Source organism: Trichechus manatus, unplaced genomic scaffold, assembly GCF_000243295.1.
Source record: "Trichechus manatus latirostris isolate Lorelei unplaced genomic scaffold, TriManLat1.0 scaffold00137, whole genome shotgun sequence".
NCBI lineage: Eukaryota > Metazoa > Chordata > Mammalia > Sirenia > Trichechidae > Trichechus > Trichechus manatus.
Window position 1 is genome coordinate 410,560 of NW_004444073.1, and position 10,266 is coordinate 420,825.

The window sequence follows — 10,266 nt, forward strand, 5'->3', positions numbered from 1 at the left end:
GTTACAAGGGACGGTGATGATGACGATGATACTGCTGATAACCAAATTGAGGCTTTGACCCTGAAGTCTATACTCATCAGGCTTCTGTTGTTGGAATAACTGATGTCACTCACCTGACCATGGACTGTAATCTCAGAGTGTGAGGAGTTCTACTTGCATGCATATCAGATTATTATATTTTAGGAAGTTGCTATTCTGACAAAATAGTTTTGTGGGGGAACATAAAAGCATCTCAAATCCATACTTCCTCTCAGCATAGATGCAAGACCTGTGTAACTCCCAGAAAACGAAACTCCTTGATGCCATTTTTAAGGCAGAACTCGTTTTTCTAGAAGCAGAGCAGCAGCAGCCCCTGCACTGGAGATTACACGCTTATAAATAGAGGAGAAAACTAACGGTATTTTGACTTAGGCAGGAAGTCTTACAACACCGGGGCAGAATTCCAATTTTCAATGTATTTATTCATCACTAAGTTTCAAACGCGCATGCACACACACACACGCACATTAAATAGATCTAGTAAACTATCTGAGTCACCAAACAATAACCTTTATTCGAGGATAAATCAGGTTAAAAAACCAGTTGCTGTTGAGACAACTCTGATTCATGGCAAACCCATACGTGTCAGAGTAAACCTTGCTCCATAGGGGTTTCAATGGCTGATTTTTGATAGATCACCAGCCTTTCTTCTGAGGTCCCTCTGGGTGGATTCAAACCTCCAACCTTTGGGCTAACAGCTTAATGTGTTAACCATTTGCACCACCCAGGAACTCTTAGCACCCAATTATAATAAGTTTGAAGCATCCTAAACCTGTTTATAGAAAGATTCTTGGACCTTCTCTCTTGACCCTAACCTTAGCCTCTTGCCTCACCTCCATTTCTACATCCTCCCAGCTCTTGACTAGCTTTTCCTCCCTTTAAAGGTCCTGTGCTTGCCCCTTAGACCTGAGGGTAGATTTGGTTTCCTCAGTTCCAGGCAGCTTCCCGCCTGATTGAGCCCTAGCTTGGAACTCATCACCACAAATAGTTTCCTTGGTTACCTAACAGTTACTTCACAGGTGAGAGGTTCTAGAAGTGCCCCTAAGAATGGCCAGCTCTTGTCGGAGAAAAATAAAAGACAGTTACATTGAGCTTTTACATTAGCAGCCCACTCAAAAGTTTCTTATTAAAAAAAAAAAAAAAAAAAACAGTTTTTATGAAGATGGCACCAAAAGCTAAGAAGGAAGCCCCTACCCTTCCCAAAACTGAAGCCAAAGCTAAGGCATGAAGGCCAAGAAGGCAGTGCTGAAAGGAATCCACAGTCACAAAAAAAAAAAAAAATCCTCAAATCACCCACCTTCCGGGCCAAGACACTGCAGCTCCGAAGGCAGCCCAAGTATCCTCAGAAGAGCCCTCCCGTGAGAATCAAGCTTGACCTCTATGCCATCATCAAGTTCCCCCAACCAGAGTCAGCCACAAAGAATATCAAAGACAACAACACTCTTGTGTTCATTGTGGATGGCAAGGCCAACAAGCACTACATCACACAGGCTGTGAAGAAGTTCTTTGACATTGACATGGCCAAGGCCAACACCTTCATCAGGACTGATGGAGAGAAGAGGGCACATATTCAACGGGCTCCTGACTATGATGCTTTGAATGTTGCCAACAAAATTGGGACTATCTAAACTGAGTGCAGCTGGCTGATTCTAAATATAAATGTTTTCACCACCGAAAAAGAGAAGAGAATAACATCACTTCCTATTGACTTGACACTTTTGTCCTTCAGCTACTGCATCTCCAGAATGCATTTCTTCGAAGTGGATGAATTTATTAATTATTTCAGCAACTGTTTATTGCTCCAGGCATTGTACTTGACAGCATAGCTCCAGAGGCTTCCTGTTAGTTTGGTTATTGCCTTTGCTGGATACTTGTCACGTGCTTGTGTAACAATTGACCTCATTGCATTGGCCAGCACTCTGCTAGACAATGTCTCTTTGTCTTTGAATTCCTTCACTTTGTACACAAGTCTTCCCTTGCACACACCACCTCTCAGTCATTATCCGTCCCAATTCATACACCAAAACCTTAATGTATCTACCATAATAAACTTACTTATTTAGTCTCAATATCCATATTTCTTGCACAGTTCAACAGAAAGTAAAGTCCATGAAATTATGGACTGATTTGTCTATGACTAAATCACCAGCAGAGTATCTGGGTTGTGCAAACAGTTAATGCACTCGGCTGCTAACCGAAAGGTTGGTGGTTCGAGTCCACCCAGAGATGCCTCAGAAGGCCTGGAGATCTACTTCCAAAAAACATCAACCATTGAAAACCCTATGGAGCACAGTTCTACTCTGACACACGAGGTTGCCGTGAGTTGAATTCGACTTGACGGAAACTGTTTTTTACTGGTTGATTCATCAACACTTAACACAAAAGCACAAAACACGTTGTATAAGCTTAATGTTTGCTCAGTGTGTGGATAGACGGATGCTTAGTATGTACCAGTCCGTTTGTGATCTAGTGCCGTTATAACAGAAATATTACAACCGGGTAGCTTTAATAGTTTAGGAGTTTAGAAGTCCAAATTCAGGGCTCCGGCTCTAGGGGAAGGCTTTCTCTATTGGCTCTGGGTGAAGATCTTTGTTCCTTGATTCTGTGGGGATCGTCATGTGGTATGGTATCTGTCTTCTGCCATCTCTGCTTGCCTAATCTGCTCCTTTTATATCTTCTAAGAAATTGACTCAAAACACACCTTACACTAATTGTGCCTCATTAACATAACAAAGATAACCCTTTCCCAAATGAGATTATAACTACAGGCATAGAGTTTGAGATTTACAGCACACATTTCTGAGGGACACAGTTCAATCCATATCAGGCACATGTTAAGAATTTTACAATTTATTTTATATAAGCCTCACAACAATCCTACTGGTAGGAATCATTAGTCTTATTTTATAGATGGGTGATTAACATCTACCTCAGAGAGCTGTTGAAAAGATTTCGGATTTATTGCTATATTTTCATATGCTTATTCTATCAGTTACTGAGAGAGATGTATTAAAATCTGTCACTATAATTGCAAATGTGTGTTTCTCCTTTTAACATTGTTAGTTTTTACTTTATATATTTAAAGGCTCTGTTTAAAAGATGCATCCAAATTTGTTGCATGCCATCGAGTGGTTCTGACTCACAGCGACCCTATGTGACAGAGTAGAACTGCTCCTGAGGGTTTCCTAGGCGATAATCTTTATGGGAGCAGATCCCCAGGTCTTTTCTCCCACAGAGCAGCTGATGAGTTCCAACCACCGATCTTTCATTTAGCAGCCGAGCGCTTAACCATTTCACCACCAGGACACCTTGCATCCAAATTTAGCATTGTTATGTCTTCCTGAAGGACTGGCACTCTTATCACTATAAAATGTCCCTTTTTACAAAGTCTACTTTGTCTAATATTAGAACAGTTACGCTTACTTTCTCGTAGTTAATATTTGCATGACTTTTTTTTAATATCCTTTTACTTTCAACTTTATGGTATCCCTATATTTAAGGTATGTCTCCTAGGACAAAGGTCATTACTGTACATTAAAAAAAGTTCTCTAAACTTGGGGTTCCTTCAATGTGATGTAAACCCATTGTGCACACAACATCTACCTGGGCCTCTTCATGCCACCCCCATAGAACTTAGGGAGCAAGAGCAATTGATGTGAACATGAAGCTTACGTTACCTACTGTGCAATGAGAAATAAAGTCCCTTGCCTCTGACCTAGGAGTTTTGTGGGTTGTTCCAGCATTCATAAAACTTTGACAGACTAACTTGTTATCTTGCAAGTCTCAGACCCTTTGAAGTTTTGGACACTCATCTTGAAGATATTGCCTTATGGTGGTCCCTAAGAACCCATATTTCAGAAGCATCAAGAGCATATTCAGCTTCAGAGTTTGATGACTGCGATTTCCCAGATGAAATAAATGTGGGAATGAAGAGGAAAACCTCCCTAGCAGGCAAGTTTCACAAGCCTAAGCCATTCCATAACAGGTGGTGAGCAATAGAACGGTTACTGTGGCATAGGATGAAAATGCCTGTTCACACAAGAGTGTGCAGCCCACCCATATGCAGCTCCACATGTCAGAAGATCAGGGACCAAAGGGAGGAAATGGCACCTCCAAATAAGACCTGATAATTTCTAAACTTTGTAAGAGGACAGCAATGACTCAATGACTCACTGTCTGAGACAAGAGAGCATATACATAAGTGGATTCCCCCATCTCCAGATGTGTTAAACGCATAATGCCAATGAGAACTGCTTGGTGGGGGGATTCTCCCTTTTGTGTTTATGTTCACCCGTCTAAAGCTCCTGACTGCTTGTCTTAACTAATGGGCATTCTGGTGAGACTAAAATCAAGAATATTTTCTCTGTCTGCATCCTTCACTTGGATAACATTGTGATTCTGCTATGGTTTTTGGCAACATTAAGTACTATTTTCTGGGAACATATTTTGCCTGGGATAAATTTGAGGGGCCAGTGGTTGGCTATTTTCCCAAATGTCCTGTGTTTGGGGCCAGTGTTGTAGCAAGCTTTAAAAATACAAAGCACTCAAAGACTTGGCATTGAACTAATAACTTTGGGAGAACTGTATTATTCCAAGTGAAAGACTGCAGAAAAACATACCAACTCCACCTAGTATCAAGAGCCCATCTAGCTAACATTGAACTGAGTGAGAAATTGGGTAAGACAAATTTGGAACTTTGGTTTCTTTAGACTTCAACTTTCTGAGCCAAGTGAATTTGATTTCAGACCTTAGTTCCTTTGGTTTTTAATGTGCTTGCTTAGATTTTAACTTGCAAGAGAATTTAATCTTTAAAATAAATTTTCTCTGTTGGAATATCATAATAAGGATATTTATATTCCAAATTAAATCAGCACCTTAATGTTATCATTTGACCTCACTGCAGAAGACTAAATTGAATAATGTGCCTGTTTATAATATAGGATGGGAAATAATACAGGGAGTAAAAACTTTAGCTTTGGGTACACAGTGGCTGTAGGGTTGAATTTATTTAAAATTTTGTTCTGACACTTTTTGGAACTTTCTAGGTGCAAATGTATAGTGAAAGTTCTAAGAGGATCCTCAAAGAAACAGTGTTTATTGTTGGGGGTGGAAGAAACAGTACTGTCTTAATAGATTCCTAATCTCCCCTCCTGAAGAAGGTAACCATACCCCTTGTTTTACATGAAGTTAATAGTTAAACTCATTGAGTTAAGGGAAGAATAAACTAGGAAATGTTGTTATTAGTTTCACTTGAGTCAGTTCAGACTCATGGCGACTTCATGTATAACAGAGCAAAATGTTGCCAGAGCCTGCACCATCTTCGTGATTATTGGTATGCTTGAAGCCTTTGTTGTGACCATTGTTTCATTCTGTCTCATTGAGGGTTTTCCTTGCCTTCGTCGTTGGACTTCCATTTAACCAAACACGACATCCTTCTCCAATGATTGGTCCCTCCTGATGATACAGCCAAAGTAAGCAAGTCAAATCTCAAATACTATTATGTGATCCATAGGGTTTTTATTGCTAATTTACTGAAATAGATCACTAGAACTTTTTTCCTAGCTTGTCCTAGTCTGGAAACTCCACTGACACCTGTTCACCATGGGTGACCCTGCTGGTATTTCGAATACCAGTGGCATGGCTTCCAGCATCATGGCAACACACAAGACACCACAGTAGGACAAACTGACAGATGGGTGATGGTGCAAGACAGATGAGTAGTGGGTGGGAAGTGTTAGCGAGTTTCTAATAGAGGAGTTTTCCCTATGTTCTCTTGCCTACCTCTTAACGCTCCCCGCAAACATGATGCCAATTACTTGATTGATGAGCAACAAGTTTGTCCACATTTTCATATTGTGTGGAACTAATCTATCAAAAAGGAGCACCAGTGGCACAAAGAGTTAAGCACTCGCCTGGTAACTGAAAGGTTAGCAGTTCAAACCCACCCAGTGGCTCCACGGGAGAAAGACCTGGCCATCTACTTCCATAAAGACAGTAGCCAAGAAAATCCTGTGGGGCAGTTCTACTTTGTCATATGGGTCACTATGAGTTGAAATTGTCGCCATGGCACACAACCACCACAATGATAATCTATCAAAGTTCTAAGCATGGAAGATTTGGTTTCTTTCTTCTCAACCCTGAACCTATGGGAACCAATGATTCAAAATTTCATTCCTATAGGCTTCTGCTGCCAGGCATAAAGTTAGCAAACCTATGTGGCTGTCACTATAACCATAGTATTAAATAGTAGCTTTATATTAATAATAATTTTTATTCCATCTGCTTTTATCCTTGATTTTATGTCTAAGTGGTTCAGAACTCGTGAAGAGATGAGACATATTAGCCCCTCTTCCAACCTCAATACTGTTAGCCAGTTTCTGTCTTCTCTCTATACCTCATACTCTTGTCTTTCTTATGTCAGATTTCATTTCATTTCTGTGCCCATGCTTTCTTGTTTGTTTTTGAGAACATAAAGGAGGAGCTTCAACATCCTTCTCTTTTCCATGGTGAATCATTAACAACAAAATGCTATTCCTAGGATTCCTGAGATTAGAACCTCTGGGTTTCTGTTCTGTATGTTTTCAGAAGACTCCTGCTGTGTTGTGTCTTTGCCTCTTACTCCCAAGCAAGTTGCAATACTCTGAGTGGAAGTAGAGATATATAGATGAGAGGATGGGAAAAAAAGGGGATGAGGAGAGAAGAGGAAGAAGAGGAGAGAGCTGGAGGGAGAGGATGGTCAGGGAATCCTTGCTGGCTAAGAAAGAGGCCCCCAATGAAACTTGGGGGTTTCCTATCCTTTATGTTGCAATCTCTAAGGATAACTTTGTCCTGTCTAGCTCTGTAGTTCAGTTTCAAGACTATAGTATACATTGGCCAACAATGGTGGCTCAAGATAATACCACCTACATATGAGTAATTCCTTGTAAAGTTGACAAATCTTTGGACAGTGTTTCAGATTTTCCTTCAGATGTAGTTTTTGTTGTTGTTTTTTAAAGAGGATTTGAGGGGGGAAAGTCAATGTAATGGGTATGACTCTCAGTTCACAGACCAGGGCACAAGAAATGTCACTGTCTATATTCCATTTGGAGCCCTGGTGGTGCAGTGGTTAAGAGCTCAGCTGCCAACCAAAGGTCAGCAGTTCAAGTCTACCAGCTGCTCCTTGGAAACCCTGTCGGGCAGCTCTACTCTGTCCTATAGGGTAACCGTGAGTCAGAATCTACTTGACGGCAATGGGGTTGGTTTTTTTGGTTATATTCTATTCAGATGAGTGTCTGATTTCATGCCCCCATTCCAACAGGCTGGTGAGCAAAACTTAGCACAGTCCTTCTTGGAGTTTGCCTTCTCTACCTTCAGCAGTGTCTGAGTTTCAGGTTCTTAGATAGTGCCCAGGCTCAGTAGGGCAAAAGAAACCAGGCAGTAGGTCCTTAATTGCTTGTCTATCAGGGCTTTGTCTAACAGGCTTTAATAGGAACTCAGTGCCTTGTCCATGTGGCTTTAATAGGAACTTCAGATCTCTGCCACTTTCAGGTCCCCTTGAGAGGTGCCCACATCCCTGTCTGTTCAAGAGCCTCGAGCAGACTTATCTTTGCCCCTGTAGTGCTTCTGGAGACCCTGGGTGGTGCAATTGTTTAACACACATGGCTGCTAACAAAAATGTTGGAGATTTGAGTCTACTCAGAGGTGCCTCAGGAGAAAGTCCTGGTGATCTAACTCTAGAAAATCAGCCATTGAAAATCCTGTGGAGCACAGTTTAACTCTAACATAAATGGGGTCGCCATGAGTCAAGTTGACTCAACGGCAACTGCTTTTGATAGTAGTGCTACCAAGGTAGCATAGAACTCCTCTTCTGTCACAACCTATGTTCTCTTTTCTTTTTCCTCCACCTCCAGCCTGGCAAAATTCTGAGTGTCGGGAATCCTTCTTTTTAAGTTCTCTTCAAGACACTTGTTCTCGGGGGGGGGGGGGGCAATATGGCAGAGTACTCGGACGCTTCCGGTGGACCCTCTTACAACAAAGACCTGAAAAAACAAGTGTTTCAATTATATATGGCAATCTGGGAGCCCTGAACATCAAAGGCAGAGTTGAGGAACTAGACTGAGTAGCAGGAGGAGGGAGAGACGGTCGGAAGCAGCAAGGAGTTTCCAGACCTGACCAGGCGATAGCCTGAGCTCTTCAGGCCTGATCAGCTCACAGGTGAGCGGCAAGGCAGACAAGCAGCTGAGCTTGGGAGGCGCGTTTTCTGCACCAGGAAAGACCCATTCCAGAGAGTCTACATGGCTGCGCAGTTTACTGTGTGGATCAAAAACACTCCCCTTAGGGAAAAACCTCTCCCATTTACCTCCCCACTCCCTACTCTGCACTGGGCCCTGGACCAGCTTCAGGAATTGCCGAGTCCCCTGGGCCAGAAGTAGGATCCGTCACACACCTGGAGCCATTCTCCCTGCCTTGGAGAGTAAACAAATTAACAAACAGAGGAAAAAAATAAACTGCCGGCTCCCCTAAGCCAGGAACCCAGGCTGAGCACAGCTCCTTTGCCTACACACAGGCATAAGGATCCACGGACTTTGAGTGCCTTTCCCCCTGCATAGACTTGTGTGGGCCCATCTCAACAGCATAGGCCCTCATTACCGCAGTACAACAGGGTATATACCAGAACCCTAACTTCAACTGTTTGAGCTGTGAAGTGGTAGGTTCTTGACATTTGACACTGCTCTGCCCATTAAACAGGGTCTTCACCTACCCACATCGGGGCCTGAGGACTGGTGACTTCACCCACACTACCTAGCCACCTGAGAGAGAGGCCCATGAATAAGAGGTGCCCCCTGGTCCTGACAGCCAACAGCATTAGGTGCTCATAGTCCGGCTGAAAAACCTACCCACCTACATGCTCTAGGGAACAGGGACACGCATACCTCCTAGAAACTCGGGGGTGGCTGTCAGCCCCCTGCCTTGCTCAGAGTGTGTCCCCCTGCTGCAGCCAGTTGCCTGTGCCTACACCAATCACCCATGCCTGTCTAGGGCTGTGAGTGAGAGCCTGCACCACACACTTGGTGGCTATCTGCCTGGGCACCTGAGCTGAATCCCTACAGGAGGAGTGGGTGGACTCCTGAGCTCACATACCTAGTAACAGAGCTAACCACCTGGTGACAGGACATTAGAGCTTCAAAGGTGCCAATAATCAAACTAGCTCATACAAGCACCCTATTTGGGCATATCAAAACAAAACAAGAAGCTAGGACACAGTGAGCAAACATAAAATAAATAAATATAATAACTTATTGATGGCTCGGAGACAACAGTCAACATCAAATCACATAAACATCCACTCCTTCACTCATTTACTCAAAAAATATTTAAGTAAATTACTTACTACTTACTCTATCCCAGGCACTGTCCCAGGCTCTGACAATTCAACATGAAAGACAAAGTTTTTACCCTCATGGAGCATTTTCAATAAATAGTAATTTAATTGAGTCATAAATTGTCAATGCATTACATATATGTTTTATATCTTTATAAAAACCAGATGATGGGCCTTAAAAATATTTACAGCCTAACCAATGTAATCCTTATCTGGCTTATGTCATAAACCATTCTTTTGTGCTGCTATTTAACTGCTACACTTTTTCCTGGACTGGAATAAAAGTACTTTTTCTTTATTAAAACATTCTTATTCTAGAGTGATGATCTTGTTTCAGAAAGTATAAATTATAATATGAATGTGTGAAGGCAAATGTGGAGGTGTTACTGAAACTTGAAACTACCCTGAGTTCAGTGGGTGGCCTTAACACAAAGTAAAGACTCAATATGTATTCATAAAATGATTGATTGAATGAGTAAGTGATAAATGTATTCACAGAGCAATGCTTCTACTCTTAGACAGCTATTGAGAAAGCTGAAATGATAAATATGTCAAGGTTGCTTGAAATGTGCATGTGATTTCATAAATATATATGATTCCATATACATTTTATGGAAGAACCTCAAATTCCACATTTATAACATGGTGGCTCAGAATCTACTTGACTATTTGAAAAGATTTTCTTTCCAAGACTGAAATAAAGGAAGGAGCCATGCCCTTTGCTATATGCAACTAGAATATTAGTTCCTTCATATTGAAAGAGACAGAAAACGGCGAATGCATTTTAAATAGAATATGAAAGATGGAAGAACATGGCAAGATGCTTTAATAGTGAGGTCTCACAAGGGAAGCATGTCAAAAGAAGT

General features: G+C 41.8%; 1 pseudogene; it reads left to right on the forward strand.

Moving 5' to 3' along the window:
• Positions 1–1,201: 1,201 nt before the first annotated feature.
• On the forward strand, positions 1,202–1,729 carry LOC101349053 (60S ribosomal protein L23a pseudogene; annotated as a pseudogene).
• Positions 1,730–10,266: the final 8,537 nt, after the last annotated feature.